We start from the raw sequence: 24,160 nt of genomic DNA, 5'->3' as shown, positions 1-24,160 counted from the left end.
GACCGGAAATCCTAGGTCGACCCGACGCCTACTGTTCCCTCTACGGGGAACGCGTCCTCACCTACTCCCCTCAGGAGAGATTACCTGATGCCAGTCCGGTCCTCCAGACCGACTGGACTTTCCGCCTAGGGTTACCACCCCCTAGGACCTAAGGTTACCGCCCCTTAGGGTTTTCCTCCACCTAGGGTTACCGCCCCCTAGGACCTAAGGTTACCGCCCCTTAGGGTTTTCCTCCACCTAGGGTTACCGCCCCCTAGGACCTAAGGTTTCCGCCCCTTAGGGTTTTTCACCTGCCTAACCGCAGCTAGGACTTTCCTGAAGCACTCATTCAAACATGTTAGATCACACACTGACTTAACTTTGAATCCTTTGCCATTATCAAAACTAAGGTTCGATCGTCGGATGCTTCCTGCACCAACAATCTCCCCCTTTTTGATAATGGCAACCGAAATTCAATGTTAAGTAAAAAAATATGCAGTTATATATAAGCACAAGAAGCAAGATAAGCGTGATGGCAAGATAAGCATAAACATAGCTCCCCCTTAATACAAGCTCCCTTTAAGATATTTTCTTTGCATTTCTCTACTCTTTCTTTGATTTTGAATTATTTTTATCTCTTTCTTTGAATTTCTCTACTCTCCTCCTTTGCCATATATCAAAAATGAGCTGGTTTTAAAAAACTTAATTTTTCAAGATAGAAATTAGTAGAAAAATGTTTTATTCAGGCAAGGAGAAAGTGAAATGCAACAATATTTTTCAACTTCAGAAGTTTTCAAACAAAAAGTTTTCACAGGTTTTAAAGAAAATTTCCAAGGAAGATTTTCGAACTTAAAAAATTTTCAAAAAAAAAATTTTCAACTTTAGTATTTTTCAAAATGGTTTCAGTTTAAATAACTTAAAAAATTTTCAGAATAGAGGACACTTGAAAATTTGGAGAAAGTTTTTAAATTGCTTTTGAAATGAATTTCAAGAATACTTAAGGCAAAGGAGAAGCGATAGCTTTATTTTAAATAGCTTGTCATTTTGTTTTAGTAAGGTATCAGAGCCCTAAAGTCCAAGCATGAGTAAAGATTTGTTTTGATCAGGTATCAGATCTCTTAAGTACAGACATGCTTAAACCTAATATTTTCTTCACCAACTGTCTAACCGTTTAGCTACTTGCTGATTACCTAGAGGGCAACAGTGTTCGCTTGGTTAGTCAAGTCAAGTCAATTGATCCAGTTAGATTTGACTAAGGCTGGAAGATTTGATTTGATTACTGTTAGTCATGTATTTAACGCCCAGACTCATATTGATGCACAGAAATAAGCATTCTTGAGTCCAGGCTGTACCCTATGCATCTCACACATTTCTATGTTTTACAAACACAATCAAGGTAAACCTAGGTGTTTGTGAGATGCTCTGGCTGAGTCCTGGGGGAACATGATTTCTAGGGGGAAATCCTAGGCTAAATCCAACTTTTGAAAGTCTAGTAAAGTAGGGATTTTGAGAAATCAGTTTTGCCTAGAATTAAAAAAAACATTAAAAAAGACTGAATTGAAAGTATCTATTCTACCCAACACATTCCTATTTGTCTTCTAAGTGTACTGAACTCAAGTTCAGGTAAGGGTTTTGTAAAGATGTCAGCTAGGTTTGATTTGGACTCAACATAGTTGAGTACAATATCACCCTTAGCTACATGATCCCTTACAAAGTGGTGCTTTACTTCTATATGTTTAGTCATTGAGTGATGAATTGAGTTTTTTGTTAGGTTTATTGAACTTATGTTATCAATTGAGATTTTTGTTTTTTGATATTCAAGTTGATAGTCTTTAAGGGTATGCATCATCCATAGTAACTGAGATGTGCATTCACCTAGTGCTATATATTCAGCTTCAGTGGTAGATAAGGCAACACAGTGCTGCTTTCTACTTGACCAACTTACTAGGCAGTGCCCTAAAAATTGACAACTACCACTTGTGCTTTTTCTATCTAGCTTGCACCCGGCATAGTCAGAGTCAGAGTAACCGGTTAGATCAAGGGTGCACGATCTAGGGTACCAAAGTCCTACGTTTAAGGTTCCCTTAACATATCTAAGGATTCTTTTTACTAATGTTAAGTGAGACTCTCTTGCACAAGATTGGTATCTTGCACACATACCTACTGCAAAGATGATGTCTGGTCGACTTGCAGTTAGGTACAGTAGGCTTCCTATCGCACTTCGATAGTATTTCAAGTCTACTGGTTTTCCTTCTAAGTCTGAGTCAATTTTAACATTAGTAGCCATTGGTGTATTAATGATTTTTGAATTTTCCATTCCAAATTTACTAATTAATTCCTTAGCATATTTAGTTTGATAGATATAAATTCCATCCTTTGTTTGCTTAATTTGTAAACCTAAAAAGAAATTGAGTTCACCTACTAGACTCATTTCAAATTCATTTTCCATTAGTTTGGTAAACTCTTTTAAAAATTTTGAGTTGGTTGATCCAAAAATGATATCGGCGACGTAAATTTATGCTATAAAGATGTCGTTTTCAAAGGTTTTTACAAAAAGGGTTGGGTCTATTTGACCTTGGTTAAACTCTTTTGATATTAGATAGTTGGACAGTCATTCATACCAAGCCCTAGGTTCTTGTTTTAGTCCGTACAGGGCCTTTTTTAATTTGAAGACATAATTTGGATGTTCTATGTCCTCAAATCCTGGGGGTTGACCTACGTATACTTCTTCTTTAATAAATCCGTTTAAGAATGCGGATTTTACATCCATTTGAAATAGCTTGAATCCTTTGTGTGCTGCATAGGCCAACAGCATCCTAATGGATTCAAGTCTTGCTACAGGAGCATAGGTCTCATCGTAGTCTAGCCCTTCTATTTGATTGAACCCTTTGGCTACTAACCTGGCTTTATTTCTTACTATTTCACCTTGATCATTTAATTTGTTTCTAAAAACCCATTTAGTGTCAATTATGGTTTTATCAATGGGTTTAGGCACTAATTCCCATACCTAATTTCTTTCAAATTGGGTCAGTTCTTCTTGCATTGCTATAGTCCAATCTGGGTCTGGTAGGGCCTCTTCTATGGTTTTGGGTTCAATTTTTGAAATTAGGGCTATTTGACTCTGGCTTCTATAGGATGACCTAGTTCTTACTCCTACAGTTGGATCACCCAATATTTGGTCAGATGGGTGATTTGTGCTTGTTCTGGTTGGTCGTATGTCATTTGAATTAGTGATTTGTTCTTCAGATTCAATAGGTTCAGGTTGAGTTTCGTCATCTTCTCTGTTTATTGGATTAGCATTTTCTGTATCTTCAGTTTCATCTATAGTGTCTTCATCAAATTTTATATTTGTTGTTTCTTCTACTTTTAGGGTGTTCTTGTTATATACTCTATATGCTCTACTAGTGGTTGAGTACCCTACAAATATTCCTGGGGTTATTTTTGATGTAAATTTTCCTAAGTAATCTTTAGTGTTTAAAATAAAGACTTTACACCCAAATACTTTTAAATAGTTTAAGTTAGGAATTTTATTATAATAAATTTCATAGGGGGTTTTATTTTGAAATTTATTAATTAAGATCCTATTTTGAATGTAGCATGCTGTACTAATTGCTTCAGCCCAGAATTGATTAGATAGATTATATTCGTTTAACATGGTTCTAGCAGCTTCTTGTAAGGTTCTGTTTTTACGTTCTACTAAACCATTTTGTTGGGGGGTTCTGGGGCAGGAGAATTCATGTTTGTACCCATTTATTTCACACAATTCAGTGAAGTTGTGATTGTCAAATTCTCCTCCATGATCACTTCTTATCCTTTTAATTTTAGTATCTTTTTCATTTTCTGTTAATTTGCAAAAATTACTAAATATTTCAAAGGTTTCATCTTTTGTTTTTAGAAATTTTACTCAGGTGAACCTGGAGTAGTCATCAATTATGACTAAGCAATATTGGTTCTTGCTTAGTGACTTGGCTCCATGTGAATCAAATAGATCTAGGTGAAGGAGCTCAAGTAGATGGGTAGTTCTAACCGTATTGGTTGACTTGTGGGTGGACTTGGTTTGTTTCCCTTGTTGACATGCATTACAGATTGAGTTTTCAATAACTTTTAATTTGGGCAACCCTCTAACTAGTCCATTTTGACTCATTTTTGAAATGAGTCTTGTGTGAGTGTGACCGAGTCGTCTGTGCCATAACTCAGTTTCCTCTTGTTGTGTTAGAAAACATTTTATTGAGGATGACGGTAGATGAATGGTGTAAACATTATCTTTCCTAGTGCCCTTAAGTGTGATTTTTGGATTATCGACATGTTTGACTATACATTCAGATTTGGTAAAATTGACTGAATAACCAGTATCGCATAGTTGACTTATACTTAATAAATTAAAATTAAAATTCTCAACTAACAGTACTTTTCTAATAATAAAATCAGAGTTGAGTTCGATATTACCTTTTCCGATTACTTTCAGTTTTCCATCGTTGCCGAAAGCAACTGATCCTAGGTTCTTTAGTTTTAGCTTAGTGAACTTCAACCTGTCTCCAGTCATATGTCTGGAGCATCCACTGTCCAACATCCATTTATCCAATTCCTACACATAAAGTAGTTGATGGATCAAAAGACAGTTAGATTGAAGTAGGTCCCTAATTTAGCATCTTACCTAATCTGAGTTTATTTGATGTTTAATTGAGAATTAAATTTATTCAATTTTGAAATTGTTTAAGTTAATTTACTTTGAAATTTAGTTTAAGTAATTTTGGAGGAATATTTAATTTTAATTTGCTTAGTCATCTCACCCGATGTATGTTTTCAATCAGGGGATCCTATTATTTTGTGAGATGAATTAATTCAATTTATAGGGTTATGTTTAACTTTATGTTAGATTCGGGTTTAGCTTTGGGTTCAACAAGTAAGCGTTCTTTGGATAAACTTCTGGGCTATGGTGAGTCACAAGGAGCTCATTAAAGTAACCATGTCTTCGAGGTTTCCCAAATAGTCCTACCCATTGAGCTTAATACTAAACCTTGGTCTAACTAGTTAGGATCCATTTAAGGGTAGCTTCGGTTAGTTCCACTTGGCCAAATGCACCAGGTCGAAGCCATATCTTCCTAGACATGCGATGCCCAAGTTTTCCCAACGTACTATCATCCAAAAACTTCACCAGTACTGTGCTTTAAGTTAAAATTTAACCCTTTTTAATCTATCCTTATTTACCCATCCGGGTAGTTTAAGTTCGGTTACCCTGTCGGGTAAATAGTTTTCGGAGTTGCCAGCTATTATGGACTTTTGAATTTTAGAATTTAGAATTTTGAATTTAATTTCAAATTTTGAATTTAGAATTTAATTTCGAATTTTGAATTTAGAATTTTGAATTTAAGAATTTTGAATTTCGAATTTTGAATTTTGAATTTTGAATTTAAGAATTTTGAATTTAAGAATTTTGAATTTTGAATTTTGAATTTAATTTTGAATTTAATTTCGAATTTTGAATTTAGAATTTAATTTCAAATTTAGAATTTAGAATTTAGAATTTAAGAATTTTGAATTTCAAATTTAGAATTTAGAATTTAGAATTTAGAATTTTGAGTTTTTAGATTAATTTTGAATTTTTATTTTTGAGTTTTTAGATTAATTTTGAATTTTTATTGTTTTAGCTCCCCCTGGATCATAGCCTCGATAAGGTTTATTGAGGTAATGTATTTGATCCTTAGGAACCCAATAATGTCCAAGTCCAACTTGATTGATCAGGTTGGATTTGGCAACCCATGCTTGGACCACTTTTCTATTTGGTTTGTTTATTAAGGATAGGTAAGATTTATATTTCTTTTTATATCCTAGTCCAGTTCGATTGTAGATTGCCCTTTGTGTTCCAAGAATCAAGTCAAGATTCTTGGATCCTAAGGTAAATCGTTCTAGGGTAGTTTTTAAATCCTTTACCTGACTTTTCAGAATGGAATTCTCTTCCTCAAGTTTTTGAACTTGAGTTGACGTTCCAGTCTGAACTTGATCAGTTAAGGATTCGTTGTTTGGTGTTTCTTTAAGGAGTGTTACCTCCTTTAGAAGCGCTTTGATTCGAATCTTGGACTTAGCTACTTTATGCATTAAATAATTAATTAAACTATATAAACGATTTATACTTACAGAGGGGTTCGGCCCTTCGGAAACGGATTCGGATCCGTGGCTTCTCTCGGACTCGGCTTCCGATTCGTCCTCACTTCCGGATCCGTTGGTGAAGTCCCGGGCTGTCAAGGCAAGAAAGTTCGTCTGTTCTTGTTCTTCATCGTCGGATTCCTCGGAAGAAGACTCGTCCCATGTTGCCTTCAATGCCTTCTTTCTTTTGGGTTTCTTTGAATCCTTCTGGTTCAGGCAATTTGCCTTGATGTGACCCTTCTGATTGCATCCATAGCAGGTCACTTCGAATTTAACCTTCGAGCTTGGTTGGGCTTCTTTAGACTAGATGGCCTTTCTGAGATCCTTCTTGTTGAAGCCCTTCTTTTTGCAGAGCTTCTTAACTAAGTTGACTATCTCGGTTGTAAGTTCATCGTCGTCTTCTGAATCTGGTTCTTCTTCTGACTCAGGTTCGGTTCTCCGCTTGATTCTTGATTCGCGCGATCTCCCTGTTCCTGCAACCAAAGCCAACCCTTTCTCGGTCGGGCGTGCATTAGTCTGTTCGTGAAGTTCAAATTCTGCAAATAGTTCATCTAATTTAATTGTAGATAAATCCTTGGAGACCTTGTAGGCATCTACCATGGATGCCCACAAGGTGTTCCTTGGGAAAGCGTTTAGAGAGTACCTTATGATGTCCCGGTTGTCTACCTTCTGTCCGATCGCATGAAGACCATTGAGCAGATCTTGAATCCGGGCATGGAGTTGTGCAGCTGTTTCACCTTCCTGCAATTTGATGTTAAATAATTTATTAAAAATTAGATCTCTTTTACTTACCTTGGTGTCGGATGAACCTTCGTGAAGTTCAATTAGTTTCTCCCACAACTCTTTGGCACTGTTGAAGGGGCCGACGCGGTTGAGTTCTTCTTTTGATAGCCCACACTGGAGGGTGCAGGTTGCTTTGGCATTAGCTTCCACTTTCTTGATTAAGGATGCGTCCCAGTCCTCGTACGGTAGTGGCTTGCCGACGCTGTCAGATGGTAGTTGGAATCCGGTTTTGACAATCATCCAGACTTCGAAATGAGTTTGGAGATATGCCTCCATCCGACCTTTCCAATACCCGAAGTCGTCTCCGGTGAATAGCGGAGGGCGGGCAGTACTGTAGCCTTCTTGAAGGGCCATTTCAGTTTTACCTAAAGCGAAAAAACAAAAAGGAAATGTCCCAGGACTTGGTCCTGGCTTAGTAGTGCGGTAAGAAAAAAATAGACCATGAACTCGGGTGGTGTTGCACCAATTCCGAGAAAAAAAACCGATTCGAGCGAAAAAGACTTAGAATTTAGCTATGAGGCTAAATTCTAATCGACTCCGAAAATAAAATTACCACGAAAAATTATTTTGAATGGTGGTTGCACCAATTCAAAATGACCCCGCTCTGATACCAATTGATGGATCGAAAGCGCTAGAGGGGGGTGAATAGCGCTCGTGGCTATTTCGTTTTTCGAAATCTCGGAAGCGTAAGAATTTGAGTAATGCAGCGGAATAAAAACAGACACAGAGAACACGGAGAATTTACTTCGTTCGGAGTCTGTGACGACTCCTACTCGAAGGCCCGCGATCCTTGATCGCTTTCGGTGGGCAACAACTATAAGTTCGTTAAGAGTATTACAAACTAATTACAATTCAAAGCTGTAAAAAGATTATACCGACAACAAAAAGATTAAATCCGAAGCTTCGGGTTGTCGGGGTGTCGTTGCAGCACTTCTGGATTGAGTCGTTAGCAGCTTGTCGCAAGGAGATTGCTTAGATGATTGTTCTTTTTTGAAGCTGCACCTCAACCCTCCTTTTATATGAGGCTCCGGGCGCCTGGGACCTTTCCGGGCGCCTGGAGTGTGACGTGGCCAGCCAACCAGGTTGCTCCATGTGGCGAAGTCGCGCAGGGGATAAACTTTGGTCCCGGGCGCCCGGACCTCGGGGCGCCCGGATCCATCCCGGGCGTCCGGACCACCTTTTTCCAGCAGGTTCCTCACCTGCAACACAAGGTTAGTCCGAGCAAATACCCTGCAAAACAGTGTTAGAATCTGATAAAACATAGTAACGAATAATTAACAGTGTTCGGACTGTCTAAGTCTGATTTCGGATTTCCGACCGAAAATCCTAGGTCGACCCGACGCCTACTGTTCCCTCTACAGGGAACGTGTCCTCACCTACTCCCCTCAGGAGAGATTACCTGATGCCAGTCCGGTCCTCCAGACCGACTGGACTTTCCGCCTAGGGTTACCACCCCCTAGGACCTAAGGTTACCGCCCCTTAGGGTTTTCCTCCACCTAGGGTTACCGCCCCCTAGGACCTAAGGTTACCGCCCCTTAGGGTTTTCCTCCACCTAGGGTTACCGCCCCCTAGGACCTAAGGTTTCCGCCCCTTAGGGTTTTTCACCTGCCTAACTGCAGCTAGGACTTTCCTGAAGCACTCATTCAAATATGTTAGATCACACACTGACTTAACTTTGAATCCTTTGCCATTATCAAAACTAAGGTTCGATCGTCGGATGCTTCCTGCACCAACAGTGTGCAGATGCTATGATTTCTCCTGAAGGTAGTGTTGTCAAAAACTGACCACTGAGTACCTCTTGAGATATTTCTAGTTTTTCGGCAAATGTCCTGGATATATAAGAATGAGTTTCCCCAGTATCGAATAAGACAGTTGCATTTTGTTGTAAAATATTGATCTGACCTGTAACAACTGTCGAGGCATTCACTACGTCCTCTCTGGTGAGTGAGTAGATCCTCGCATTTGTCGTGGTTGAGGGGGCTTCTAGTCGACCCTAACTGATGTGTGGACCATCTATATCAGCCTGCATCTGGTGTAACTGTGCTAGGTTACCTCCGTACTGAATCGGCTGTGGTAGGGGAACACTAGTCTTGTTCGGGCATTGCTTAGCCATATGCCCTTCCTGGCCACATTCGAAGCATCCTCGTGTGCCCTTACGACAAACTCCTGGGTGGAATTTCCCACAAGTAGAACACTTGGGATAGCTAGGTTGTTTACTAGCTGGTCCTCCTTTTGGGTAACTCCCTGGTTTATGTTTGTGACTGGAGTTCCCTTTCCAGTTAGAGCTGTGGCCCTGGTGTTTCTGAGTACCTGAGCCTCCTTGGCTTTTAGACTCTGAGAGGGCTTGCTTCTGCTGCTTGATACTGTTTTGGTAATGCTCGGTGGTCAGAGGACTACTTGCTAGTTCTTCTGTAGTTTGCGGCCTATGGATGCCGCTGGCCACGTTCATTTCTGTCTCCCACCTTAGCATTTTGAGCATCAACTGGACTCGTTCTCTTTCAGTGCTGACTAGCTCAGGGCATAGACGAGCCAGTCTGTTGAATTTCTTCACGGCTTCCTCAACTGAAAGGTTGCCCTGACAAAATTCAGTGAACTCGTCGTAGTGGCTATTTGTGACCCGCATGTGAAAGAATTCCTCAAAGAATTCTCTCTCGAAGTCAGCCCATGTCATCTGGCTCACTGGGTGCTTCGTCTTAATCCTCTCCCACCACATACGTGTGTCTCCTGTCAGGCAGAATGAGGCGCATTTCACCTTTTCAAACTCTGGCCAGTCCAGAAGCTCCATCGTACTCTCCAGTGTTTTGAACCAGGCTTGGGCATCCCATGGTTCACTGGTGCTAGAGAAGTTCTCTGGCTTGATCTTCTGCCACTGGATCAGATAGGCTTCTCTTCTTGCCCCTGCTGCTGGGGCTGCTGGTGCTGTAGGCTGGACTGGTGGAACCTCTATCACTACTGGGGTTGCTAAGTTAGGTTCTGGAGTGACAGTGGAAGTGTTCTACTGATTAGCCCTTAAAGTAGCTATCTCCTGTTGCTGTTCAGCTAGTTGCTTCTGTAACTGAGCCACTACTGCTGTAAGGTCTGGGGGAGGCACTGAACTGCCTGCCTCATACTGGGGCTCAGTAGCTAGTATCTTTATAGCTGGGCGTCCTCGTACCATTTCTAGAGAGATAGAGGACATACATAACTAATACAATCATGTTTATATAATTTCTACTATCATGTTAGATGCTATCATATATGAACATGCTACAGTTATCTATAAACATGAAAGCAAGAAACATAAATAAAGTGAGATATATTCTTACTTGGAAGCTACAGGTTCAATGCTGATGTGTGTGTGAGGAAGTATGGAACTTTGCTCTAATACCACTCTGTAACGACTCGCCTCCTACTGACTAGGCTGTGAGGCCGGACCGTTACTTACTATGCTAAACTGTTCTTGGAATATCACTAAATACCAAGATGCGGAAAAGCTGAAATAATTTAAAATTTCTACTAATTGCTATTAAATCTAGAATTTATATTCCAGATACACTTTTATTATTGTACATATGCTAAAGAAGGAACTTAACTTTCTATTTGGTCAAAAACATGAAGTTAGACACTCCTAGCTGAAATCAGACATTCCAATCGATCGGCTGATCGATTGGAGTTGTCTGATCAATCCACTGATCGATTTAACATGCTATTGTGCACGGGGTCAATTCTAGGTCGATCGACTGATCGATCCAGCCTGGTCAATCGATCCAGAGATCAATTCAGAAGCTCTCTGTTCGCGGGATTTAAATTCCCGATCGATCGGCTGATCGATCCATGTCCGATCAATCAGCTGATCTACTCTTCAGCTCTCTGTACGCGGTAGTTCGTGTTTCGATCGATCGGTTGATCGATCAAGAACTCCCCCCAATCGATCAGCTGATCGACTTAATAGCGTTCTGTATGCGGGGACTTCTTCCAATCGATCGGCTGATCGATTGAGGACTGCTCAATCGATCGGCTGATCGATTGAATTTCTGATTTCTGCAGAAATCAGACCCAACCTCGTACAGAACCTTCAGAAATTCTACTACCAACACAATACTAATACTAGGCATATCATTACTCATGGTTAGCTATCTAATATCTAGACAACGAGTAATCTAACATAACTCATAATTCAAGACACGCAAATAACTAAAAGTGCATAAAGGTAACACCATAAGAAATACTAAGTTCTCAAAATTTGCTAGTTTCCCCAAAGATCTTCATTCCAAGTTCCTTCTCACACACATTTGGTTGCATTGCCCTCCATCCTCCGCTACTCCATCTTTCCTTTACCTTTATCTGCAGTATAAGGAAAATGAAACTATAAGTTTGGGAGCTTAGTAAGAAACCATCTACCTCACAAAACATACATTCGAAGAAATCATGCTTTCAAAAGATGTTATTCGAAATACAAGCTAATGATCATGCTGAAGATGCTAAAAAAAGCATGGCATATCGACAAGTGAATCATGTTAAACAAATGGTGGACAGAACTATTCATTGTATCGACAAGCTAACTAAATCAAAGCTAGGCTGTATTCACATATCTAGTTTGTGAAGTTTGAAAACTATTTTCATAAATAGGTAAAAATACTAATCATGATGCTGATGGGCCCGGCAACTGTACTTGCTATGCGCACATCCCTAGCTAGGCCCGAGGTAGCAAGTCCCGAATCTATTAGGGTTACTAGGTTATCTAAACCTAGGGACGACTATGGGAGCCCAACCCAAGGACATCTGAGAGTCCAGTACAGTGCCACTGATAAAAGTAAAATACTGTTTATAACTGATTTATCTTATCTTGCTTTTTACTAGGTTATCTGAACCTAGAGCTAGGTTATCTGAACCTAGAGCTAGGTTATCTGAACCTAGAGGCGACTATGGGAGCCCACCTATTGGACCGTAGTCTCATATAACTGAAGCAAGGCTATGTATATGCTATTTAAAATGCATCTAGGCATTTGATTGAGCTATTAAAATGCTTATTGTAGCATTTAACTATTCTAGGCATTTTACCGAGCACTTGGTGTGCTCTAATTTTGCATATGACTAAACTGAGAACATAAAAGCGAACTAAGGACATAAAACATACAATTAGCTACTTATACTGCAGGTGAGGGGTTACTTACATCCTGCGCTAACTTTCCTTACAAATCTGATCGCTAGGATTTCGGAGAAGATGATCTCTTCGGCGATCCTCTCACGTCTATGCATTCTTCTCGCGGAGAGGAGCGTCCTCGTATCCGAGATGTCGCCGGAAGGTGCTCCTACAACCCTAGGGACGGAACCCTAGGTTTTCCTTGGGGGTTTGTGCGCCGAGAGGTGAGGAAGGGAGAGGTGGCGTCGGGTGAGGGTGAGGAAAAGAGAGTTGTCGTTTAGAAAAATAATAACTCCTCTCTTAATTCTCTATTTATATTGAGTGGTCAATCCAACCCAACTAAACCTTAAATATGATTGTTCTCCTCTTCTTTCAGCACACCCCTGCTGGGGCCCCTTGGTCACTAAAGTCATCTATAAGTCGTAGGGTTCGCTAGGTCTCGGGTTCAATTCCTGTTTAGACTATTTTACGTTTTTATTTAATTTTGCTACTTTTGCTATTCTAAAAATTCCAGAAAAATATCCTAAAATTCCAAAAAAAAATAATAGAATATTTCTAAAATAACTTTGAGAATTTTCGGGTGTTACATCTATCACCTAATTGATTCACCATGTACTTCGCAAAGAGATGTGCTCAATAGATCAGTTGATCGATTGGAACATGTCTCAATTGATCACTTGATCGATTACTCAACCCTAACTTGCTTAACCCAAGTCTAGGGTTCCCTTGCCCAATCTTCGGTCAATCATGACCTGTTGGTACTTCTCTACCAAGTGTTCAGTCAGTCTTTTGACCCACTTGGACTTTGCCAACTTTTCATTGGACTTTCGATCACCAATTGTCGTCCTCCTTGACCCACTTGGATTTTTCTGTTGTCAAACAGTAGTTAGGACTTTACCTTTCCAATGTGCAATTCCCCTTGACCCACTTGAACTTTCTTTTGCCTAACCGCAATTAGGGCTTTTCTTTGCCAACGTGCAATCCTCCTTGATCCACTTAGACTTTCCTTGCCAACGTGCGTCCTTCTTGACCCACTTAGACTTTCCCTTGCCTAACCTCCAGTTAGAACTTTACCAATCAAGTATCGGTCCTCCTTGTCCTACTTGACCTTTCTCACATATTGTCCAACAATATCCAAACATGTTGTCCACAACATATTGTCCAAATATCAAAACTCAAGCTCAAATCCATTTGACCTTAGTCAAACTGGTCAACCTTTACTCGAGAAATGATTGCACAAATAATTTCTCAACAATCTCTTCCTTTTTGATGTTTGACAATATATTTAAGTTAAGCTAACCCATATTGGCCCAACTCCAACTTCATCCCATGCTCAAAGAATGAATGTAGATTTCTAACTTAAACCCCACATTTTCTCTCCATTTGACACATATCAAAAACTTTTCCACCTAAGAGTCAATTTTGTCAAAGGAACACAATGAAAGTCTCATATCTTTCATTGTATCCTATGCTTACCCTTGAGCATATATCGCATGCTCGCCCTAGAGCACCCATACATCTACAATGAAGATTTCTAATCTTCCATTGTTTTCAATGCTCATCCTTGAGAACTCATAACAATGAAGGTTCCTAACCTTCCATTGTTCCTTGTCTAGAAAAAAAAATAAATCATGTCTTTTAAGGAGAAACTCCCCCTCAAAACATGTCCTAAATTTCTATCATTGCACCAACAATGACTTAGAGTTTCTAAACCTTTAGGAAATCCAAAATTGAAGTTTTGGGATTCAAAATTCAACTTTGAAACTAAACCTTCTCCTAAACGCCAAGTTAGTCTCCTTTAACAATTTCTTTCTTATTTTCATCAAGAAAACTACCCTTACATACTTTTAAAAGTATTTCTTAGATTTAGGGATGGTTAATGTAGGATCGTAGACGTGCTAGAAGGAGGAGGGTAAATAACATGCGTGGCTTTCACTTTTGTTTCGGCAAACACAAAGTAAGAAATGCAGCGAAAAGTAAAGAGCACAATCGCAAACACCAAGAGTTACTTGGTTCAGAGTCTGTGGTGACTCCTACTCCAAGGCCCGCACGTGAGAGTTCTTTTGATGGGCAATCACTATAAGCTCGAGAAATCTTTACAAGATCAATTACAATTGCAATATTAAAACTAAGTACTGAGAATACAAAGATGTTAGAAAGGAATGTCAATTGTCGGCGTAGCAGTTGAGCATTGTTGAAGCATTTTGTCAGAGCACACAGAAGCGCAAGTGGTCTGAATTTTGGTTGCCTTGAAGTGCTAGTCGAGACCCCTTTTTATAACCTCCTCAAACTTGATCAAGATCCCCTGATCTCGGGATCAAGTCTTCACTCGACCCGGATCGGTCGACTGATCCCCAAGTTCGATCGACCAATCCCACCTAAATCGGTCAGCCTTCCAACCCCGGTTCTGCTGCTTGGATAGAGTTTCTTCGTTTGGTCGACTGATCCCATCGTTCGGCTAACCGATCCCCAGGTCATCTGGTCTGATCAACTTGGCTCGACCACGTCACCACTTATCCTCGGTTCGATCAACCGATCCAGAGGTTCGGTCGATCAATCCCTCAATCAAACTCGATTTGATTTTTGAAAATCTAATCCTGCTGTACTGGGATTCGGTCGACCGATCCAGACGTTCGGTCGACCGATAAAGGTCGAATCTAACCTTGCAATAAAGTGTAGTCTCCTATAAAATAGAGTTAGACAAATAACAATTAATTAAGTAAAACAACTTTTGACAGCCTTCAGATTGTCCGGTTCTGATTTTGGATTTCCTCCAGAAATCCTAGGTCGAACCGACGCCTACTATTTCCTCACTGGGGAATGCATCCTCACCTACTCCTCTAAGGAGAAGTTACCTGTTGCCAGACCGGTCCTCTAGATTGATTGGACTTTCCACCTAGGGTTACCATCCCCCTAGGACCTAGGGTTACCTCCTCCTAACGTTTTCCATAACCTAGGGTTACCACCCCCTAGGACCTAGGGTTACCTCCCCCTAGGACCTAGGGTTACCTCCCCCTAGGGTTTTCTACCTGCCTAACCGCAACTAGGACTTTCCATCACCTAGGGTTACCGCCCCCTAAGACCTAGAGTTACCTTCCCCTAGGGTTTTCCACCTGCCTAGAATCCACTAGGACTTTTGCCTAAGACAACTTAGGACTTTCCTGCAACCTCAATCAATCTTGTTAGATCACAAGAATCTTAACTTTTGAATCCTTTGCCATTATCAAAACACAAGTTTGATCATCTAGTGCTTCCTGCACCAACAGTTAACATGACTAAACGAGGCTTAATGGATTAAAGCAGGTCATGTCAGCCAAAATCAACCCTTTCAATCAATTAAAGCCACCTTAATCGATCAATTGATCGATTCAAGAAGTGCTTAATCAATCACTTGATCAATTTTATGAGCTTCTATGCTCACAGAAATGACTTTTAATCAATTGACCAATCGATTCACACCTATGAATCAATTGCTTAATTTATCAAAATTTCTAAATTATCTGATTTTGAATTTAGACCTAATTTCAAAAATTCCTAAATAATTCTATGATTTTTCAAAAAAATACAAAATTTTACATAGACATTATTTATGCCATATACTTTCAGGAAAAAAAAAATTCTATGAAAATAACTCCTATTTTTAAATATTGATACAAACTTAGAAACCATTAATAAACTTCAAACTTCACTATACTTTGTGTTCAACTAATCAATGATGACTCATATCAAAAGATAGACTTTACCAAGGTTTTCCAAAGTGATTTTGAAATATTTTTGAAAACATAATTTCCAATCATGTTCCTTAGGCTAAATGCATATAACATGTATACTAGCTTTCCTAATGATTGGACTTCTCATAATCTATTGTTAAGATGAAACTTATGTTAGGATCGACGGTCGCGGCTAGAGAGGGGGGGTGTGAATAGCCGACCCCAAATTCGCTTTTCTTTCTACAAATCAAGTTAGCGCAGCGGAATAATAACAACAGAAACATAAATGAAGAAATCAAACCTCAAGCACAGCGATGTAACGAGGTTCGGAGATGAAACTCCTACTCCTCGGCGTGTCTGTAAGGTGGACGAAGCCTATCAATCCGTCGGTGGATGAGACCCCGGAAAATCGGCTAATATGAACTCCTTCTGGGTGGAGAAACCTCGCCACAATAACTCTTGCAACAGCAAGATAGAAGTACACAAAATACAAAGAAGCACAAGACAATATGAATGTAGAACAAACAAGCTTGCCTTCTCGTCTGGAGTCCGTTGATGAAGCAGCAGCTTCACGGATGCCAGCAGCAGGGAAGCTCACGCGAAGCTTCAAGAAGTATGAGCTCAAAGAACTTGCAGAAGCAAGAAGAAGGTCCTGTAGAGTCGCTCGACTCTTTATATAGCTGAACCTGCAAACCTGTGAAGGCAGAAGAAGACACAGAAGACTGAGATCTAGCCGTTGTCACTCACAACGGCTAGGCCTGGACCGATCAGGCTCCAACCTGATCGGTCCACACTGTCCATGATCGGTCTTGGGACCGATCAGGCTAAGCCTGGACCGATCAGCTATGTGTGCGGGTCAGAGGAGTCTGATCGGTCCACGGACCGATCAGGCCTCTCCTTCTTCTCTTGTTTGCTTCTGATCGGTCTTGAGACCGATCGAGATAATCCGAAGCATTACATTTGGTTCCGATCGGTCACCGGACGATCAGCGTATCACCGGATCGATCCGATCGATCCGAGCTTGGTTTTTCCAATACCAAGTCCCAAGTCTCCCACACCAACATCCGGTCAACCTTGACTGTTGGTACATCATGCTAGCATCCGGTCACTCCCTTGACCTGCTAAGACTCCCCACCAAGTGTCGGTCCTTTGACCCACTTGGACTTTTCTCTTCGTGCCAAGTATCCGGTCACCCTTGACCTACTTGACCTTCTCAACACCGGATGTCCGATCATCCTTGATCCATCTGGATTTTCCTCACCCGGCTTCACTCACGGGACTTTCACCTAGCTTTACTCACTAGGGTTTTCACCGCTTCACCAGGATTTCCAATCTGGCTTCACTTACCAGGACTTCCACCCCTAGCTTCACTCACTAGGACTTTCACCTCACTCACCAGGATTTCTCCGTCTGCTGGCTTCACTCACCGGACTTTCACCGGCTTCACTCACCAGATTTTCTATCCGCCTTCCTAGTCTAGAGGCAGGCTCGAGGCCCTCTCGGCCTAGTCAGGAGAGAGCTACAGAGCCCTCTCCGACTTCGTCAGGTCGAGAACGAGCTACCAAGCCCTCTCTGACCTAGTCCGGAGAACGAGCTACCGAGCCCTCTCCGACTTCCACATCCGGTCCAGAGAACGAGCTACCGAGCCCTCTCTGACCATAGTCCGGAGAACGAGCTACTGAGCCTTCTCTGACCACAGTCCGGAGAACGAGCTACCAAGCCCTCTCCGACTTCCACATGCCAAGCTTCCATACTTGGACTTCTCCGTGCCAAGTCCCTGCTTGGACTTTTCTCATGCCAAGCTCCCTGCTTGGACTTTCCCGTGCCAAGTCTCCATACTTGGACTTTTCCCGTGCCAAGCTCCCTGCTTGGACTTCCCGAAATAGATCAACTCAAGTCGGGTTAACCAGGTCAACCTTGACCAAGGGTTGCACCCACAACCTCCCAAGTTTTCCAATATTCTTGTCAAACATCAAGATACAACTCTTCTATTCTCATCAAACATCAGAATAGAACTTTTCTATTCTCGTCAAACATCAAAATACAACTCGAGTCAGGTCAACTCGAGTCAGGTCAACCAAGTCAACCTTGACCTAAGGTTGCACCAACAACTTAAACTCAAAAAGATGCACTAAATAAACACCTTAAGTTTTGTTCATCCTACTAACATCTCACTTGTATCTAGTGTGTCTCAAAAACACATATAAGTCAAGCCTATGGTTCTTGTGAGATGTACAATAAGATTTTCCTAAAACTAAGGGATCATGCATATCTAACTAGGCATTTAAACTTTTAATCATCGACCCTATGATGTTAATTGATGTCATTGTTCTTAATTAAATTACAAGGAGTTTAAAATAATGCATGAAAATAATTATGTCATGCATCAAATGCATTTTTTTCAAATGAAAAAATTATCATGAATAATGATGATGTATGACATGACATATGATATTTTCATAAACATATATGAATACTAAATATGATGCCATGGCATATGATGGGCACACAATCATAGTAATTTTAGTGTGAAGGAAATACCTATATTATCTATATAAGTATCACTAACTAATTGCTAAATTAAAAACATAAACCTAAGTTGTCCTTATCCCTTTAAGAAATTGTCAAAAACCCCAACTTAGTATTTCTTTGACTTCAATCCTAATTGTGACAATTTAATTAGGTCCAAATCTTTAAATTTTGACACATTTTACTCTTTCAAAGAGTAAACATTAATCCTTCTTTTTCAAGGTGTAGCAATACCTTGAAAATGCTCCAAAGTGTCAACTTCACCAATATTGGGTTAACTACCCTTTTAATTAGAGTTGATACTCTCTAAACTCATCTAGGGTGTAGAGAACACACTCTTAGGAATTCAAAACCTATTGATGCTCCTGTTGGAACCCCAAGGTTGTTTTGGTGTGATCAACAAGTCAAGTTAGGTCCTGCGTTGTATTTAACCTTGTGTCTAAGTGTGCAGGAGCTTAGGAGCATAGGTACTCGAGCGGAAGACGCAGCTAGCGAGAAGGACGGCGTGGGAGAGGGACGAGGCTGCTGAAGAGTACACCGGCGGACGAGAAGGAAGCGCGGTGGTTCCGAGGGACAGCCGGAGCGGAAGATTGCTCGGGAGCAAGAGACGAGCGCGAAGGTCGGCACGGGTGCGGCCGAGGGACGAATACGCTGGTGGACGAGAAGGAACACGCGGCAATTCCGAGAGACGAGAAGCCGGAGGGAAGCACGCTCGAGAAGGCCGGAACATGGGTTCGGGTGAGCCCTATTCTGGAAGGCCGAGATCACCCAAGCAAACGGAGCCGGAGCGAACAGACCCGGACCGAGATGAGCTGGATCGAGACGAGCTGAACTGGAGTCGAAAAGTCAACTTATGTTGACCTTAGGGCTCTGGGCGCCCGGAACCGACCGGGGCGCCCGGAATCGACTTTTCAACAGGATCGAGTTTTGACTCGATCCGACCGTTGGGGGATAAAATTTATCCCCCCCAGGGCACCCGGAACCCTTCCAGGCGCCCGGACCAAGACTATAAATATAGCCTTGGTCCAGAAGCTTAAAAAGAACTCACTGATTGTAAATCCAGTGCTTGCACACTCTCTTTTAGTCTAAGCTTCTGTTTTCTGCACTTCAACGCTGTACGAGGCTTCCCCGCCCAAAGGAGTTTTATTGAGCTTAATCTTCCTTGGATTAACAACCACATCGGTTGTAACCAAGTAAATCTTTTGTGCCTCGCTTTTCTTTATGCTTTTAATTTACTGCTTAGTTTATTTATGCAAGTGTTAGCTTAAAGAGTTCGAGGAGGGTTTGTTTTTCTTTTTGTGTTAGCAGGATATCCAACAACCCCCTCCTAGCCGGTCCAACGGTCTTACAGCTCCTTGGGTGCTCTAGGTACTTATTAGGAATAACTTCCCTTAATACCTTCTTAATGACCTTCCTAGGCTTCATAGAAGCCTTGGTCATACTAGTCTCCTCATGGTCAACTCTAGGGATAACTTCTCTTGTGACCTTCTTAGTAGCTTTCTTAGGCTTCTTAGAAGCCTTAGTCACACTAGTCTTTTTAAGGTTACTTCCAAGGATAACTTCCCTTATTACCTTGACTTGATTCCTACACTTATGGTTAGTTACATAACTATATGGAACTCTATTGTATGAGGGCACATTCTCCTTGGCTTTTGGTTTCTATCCCAAACCTCTTTCGTCATTGAATGGTTCTTGCCTATCTATCCCTAGATCTTGTTTATTTGACCTCTTAAAGATATTTTCAATTCTTTTAAGGGTCTTTTTCAATTTATTAAGTATTGACCTTGATCCTGTCGGGAAGCTGAGAAGACGAACCTGCCGGAATGACGTGTCTGGAAGGTTGACCGCATCCCCATGACCCGGTTGATGATCTGTCCGCTGCGTTGACCAAGTCGTCAAAAGTTCTCTGGTCAATAATCCCTGCAGCCAGTGACCGGGTCGCCCCGGTCTCTGGTACCTCCGTGCTCGAAGCGAATCCCACGGATATATAAGTAGTCGAACAATAATAACAGAATAGTGAAATAAATGCAGGAAAGGTACGATAACGTACCCTGGCCCCGGGGGAGCGCCCTCGGATGGATGGATGAACTGATTGGGATACTGACCGAGTCGCCACGGCTCTGAATAGTAGATATATGTCCGCCCAGTGAGTAGTTGGCTCCAGTGGCTCGGAGCCTAACGCGATATGGATCCGTAGGATGACGCACTGTCCGACTACAATCTCGGCTCGCAAGCCAGAATACAACAGCGGCACGAAGGCCGAATACACTCTCGGCTCGCAAGCCGGCATACAGACATAGTACTATACCTGAACGGCGGCTGCTCGGAGGGTGGCGGCGAACTACCGCACGGATGATGGCGGTGGACTACTGCCAAGAGGCAGTACCTGCTGTAGTCGTCGGCAACGGCCACTAGAAGTGCCGGCAGCGGTGGAGGAGGTGTCTGGGGCTACTGGAGACGCCGACGGTGTCTATGATAGTCGCCGGAAGTAATAGTGACGGCGGGGGAAGTCGGCTGCAACTGGAGGAGGCGACGCTGGCCGGCAGCAGCGGTACCCGTCGCTGGGGGTGGAGGTATGGAGAACTCACTGTGATGCTTGTCGGCGGAACGCTGCTTGCGCGAAGAAAAGAAGAGGAGATGGCGGCCCGCGACCGGTTCCAGCGAAGAGGGAACAGACGATGCTGGCGGTTGGGGCGCGGTGGCATGGAGCCACGGTTCGGTGGCGGCAGAGACGCGAGATGCGCCGGCAACAACGGCGAGAGGCCACGATGTCGAGAGAGAAGGGAGGAGGTGGCTCGAAGATGATCGTCGCCGGCGGCCTCCTCCGACGTCGTTGAAGATGGATCAAGAAGAAGCTCTTTTTCCTCCTTTATGTGGCGGCGGCAGAACCACGAAAAACCCCTCCTCCTCTTCTCCTTTATTTCACGACCTGTGAACAGTGCTTAAAAGCACTCCAAACCCTCAATGCGCCCCCCAAAAGACAAAAATGCCCTTATCCCTCTCCTTAATCCCTCCCTTGCCCCCACTATCTCCGGATCACAAGCCTCCCCTTCAAGTCTAGTCGAAGGAGGCGTAAGTCCGACTGACTGGACAGTCTATCACAAAGGGCTAAACCACCCTCGATACCAAAGTCAACTTGCTAAACATAATGTACACGGTCACGCGAGCAGTCACTATAATAACGATGTCGTATGAAATAGCAACGATGCCGAGCGGATTAAGTCGATGATCGGCCCGAGGCCGAGTGAACAATAAACATCAAACGAGCGGCAAAACAATAGGCGAGCGACGAGTGCGAGGATAGTAGACCAAACGACACGCTGGACAACGAGTAGACCGAGCAGACGAGCGATGCCTAGCCCGCGACCGCGAAGATGCCGAACGGGCGATCGGAATGGTGTCGATCGGATGGATAGATGCTAGACGGACGCTGTCGTGAGAGCGATCGAAATGATGCCGATCGGATGGATAGATGCTAGACGGACGCTGTCGTGCGAGCGATCGAAATGATGCCGATCGGATGAATAGATGCTAGACGGACGCTGTCGTGCGAGCGATCAAAATGATGCCGATCAGATGAATAGATGCTAGACGGACGCTGTCGTGCGAGCGATCGAAATGATGCCGATCGGACGGCTATGAAAGTGCTGACTGCGAAGCCTCAAGAATAGTCCACGGGCGATCGTAAGGTGCCACCCAGCAATCGAGTGAACTAAATGGAATGATGCCGAGTGACCGCATCACTCATGAGTCGATCGGAAGTGTAGCCCGTGAATCGAAGGCTCGTAGAGGCGAAAGTCACGAGCCGAACGGGCGCATAACCTATATTCTGGTTTGAAACCAGTAGAGATACTCTTTGTTCGCGACCATCGGAGATAACTCGACCCCGATCAGGGGAGATAAGAAATACAATATACTGATAAGCTGGCTCGAGGCCAGTGATAATCACTCGACCCCGAACGGGGGAGATAGAATATCTGAAGCTGGTCCGAGACCAGTGGCGACCGCTCGACCCCGAACGGGGGAGATAGAATATCTGATAACTAGTCCATGCAGCGGTCTTCAAGCCGGGGTTTTATAGTCGCCGGTTCGACTCTACGGTTTAACGTCTGGGCTAGACGGTCTTCAAGCCGGGGTTTTTATAGTCGCCGGTTTGACTCTACGGTTTAACGTCTGGGCTAGACGGTCTTCAAGCCGGGGTTTTTATAGTCGCCGGTTCGACTCTACTAACTGATGCGCTCGACCCCGAACGGGGGAGATAAAATATCTGATAAACTAGTTCATGTAGCGGTCTTCAAGCCGGGGTTTTATAGTCGCCGGTTCGACTCTACGGTTTAACGTCTGGGCTAGACGGTCTTCAAGCCGGGGTTTTTATAGTCGCCGGTTCGACTCTACGGTTTAACGTCTGGGCTAGACGGTCTTCAAGCCGGGGTTTTTATAGTCGCCGGTTCGACTCTACGGTTTAACGTCTGGGCTAGACGGTCTTCAAGGCTAATTCAAACCCGGCCGATCGGCTCGGGGGTCTTCACCATCGAGCCTGTGGCTCGTATATAATCCGCCCGGCCGATCGGCTCAGGGGTCTTCGCCATCGAGCCTGTGGCTCGTATATAATCTGCCGGCTGATCGGCTCGGGGGTCTTCGCCATCGAGCCTGTGGCTCGTATATAATCCGCCTGGCCGATCGGCTCGGGGGTCTTCGCCATTGAGCCTGTGGCTCGTATATAATCTGCCCGGCCGATCGGCTCGGGGATCTTCGCCATCGAGCCTGTGGCCCGTATAGAATCCGCCTGGCCGATCGGCTCGGGGGTCTTCGCCATCGAGCCTGTGGCCCGTATATAATCCGCCCGGTCGATCGGCTCGGACGTCTTCTTCCGAGGAACTAATGCAAATTATATAACTGACAGAATAAATAACGGGAAAACTGACCGGGGTCATGAGAATGGCAGAACTCTCCGGCATCGTCCATCTTCATGTTCCAGATCAGGCGCGTTCCCACAGATGGCGCCAAATTGATCCTGTCGGGAAGCTGAGAAGACGAACCTGCCAGAATAACGTGTCTGGAAGGTTGACCGCATCCCCATGACCCGGTTGATGATCTGTCCGCTGTGTTGACCAAGTCGTCAAAAGTCCTCTGGTCAATAATCCCTGCAGCCAGCGACCGGGTCGCCCCGGTCTCTGGTACCTCGGTGCTCGAAGCGAATCCCACGGATATATAAGTAGCCGAACAATAATAACAAAATAGTGAAATAAATGCAAGAAAGGTACGATAACGTACCCTGGTCCCGGGGGGGCGCCCTCGGATGGATGGATGAACTGATTGGGATACTGACCGAGTCGCCACGGGTCTGAATAGTAGATATATGTCCACCCAGTGAGTAGTTGGCTCCAGTGGCTCGGAGCCTGACGCGATATGGATCCGTAGGATGACGCACTGTCCGACTACAATCTCGGCTCGCAGGCCGAAATACAACAGCGGCACGAAGGCTGAATACACTCTCGGCTCGCAGGCCGGCATACAGACATAGTACTATACCTGAACGGCGGCTGCTCGGAGGGTGGCGGTGAACTACCGCACGGATGATGGCGGTGGACTGCTGCCAAGAGGCAGTACCTGCTGTAGTCGTCGGCAACGGCCACTAGAAGTGCCGGCAGCGGTGGAGGAGGTGTCTGGGGCTACTGGAGACGCCGACAGTGTCTATGATAGTCGCCGGAAGTAGTAGTGACGGCGGGGGAAGCCGGCTGCAACTGGAGGAGGCGGCGCTTGCCGGCAGCAGCGGTACCCGTCGCTGGGGGTGGAGGTATGGAGAACTCACTGTGATGCTTGTCGGCGGAACGCTGCTTGCGCGAAGAAAAGAAGAGGAGATGGCGGCCCACGACCGGTTCCGGCGAAGAGG

The sequence above is a fragment of the Zingiber officinale genome, chromosome 10B, assembly GCF_018446385.1.
Source record: "Zingiber officinale cultivar Zhangliang chromosome 10B, Zo_v1.1, whole genome shotgun sequence".
NCBI lineage: Eukaryota > Viridiplantae > Streptophyta > Magnoliopsida > Zingiberales > Zingiberaceae > Zingiber > Zingiber officinale.
This window is presented reverse-complemented; position numbering follows the sequence as displayed.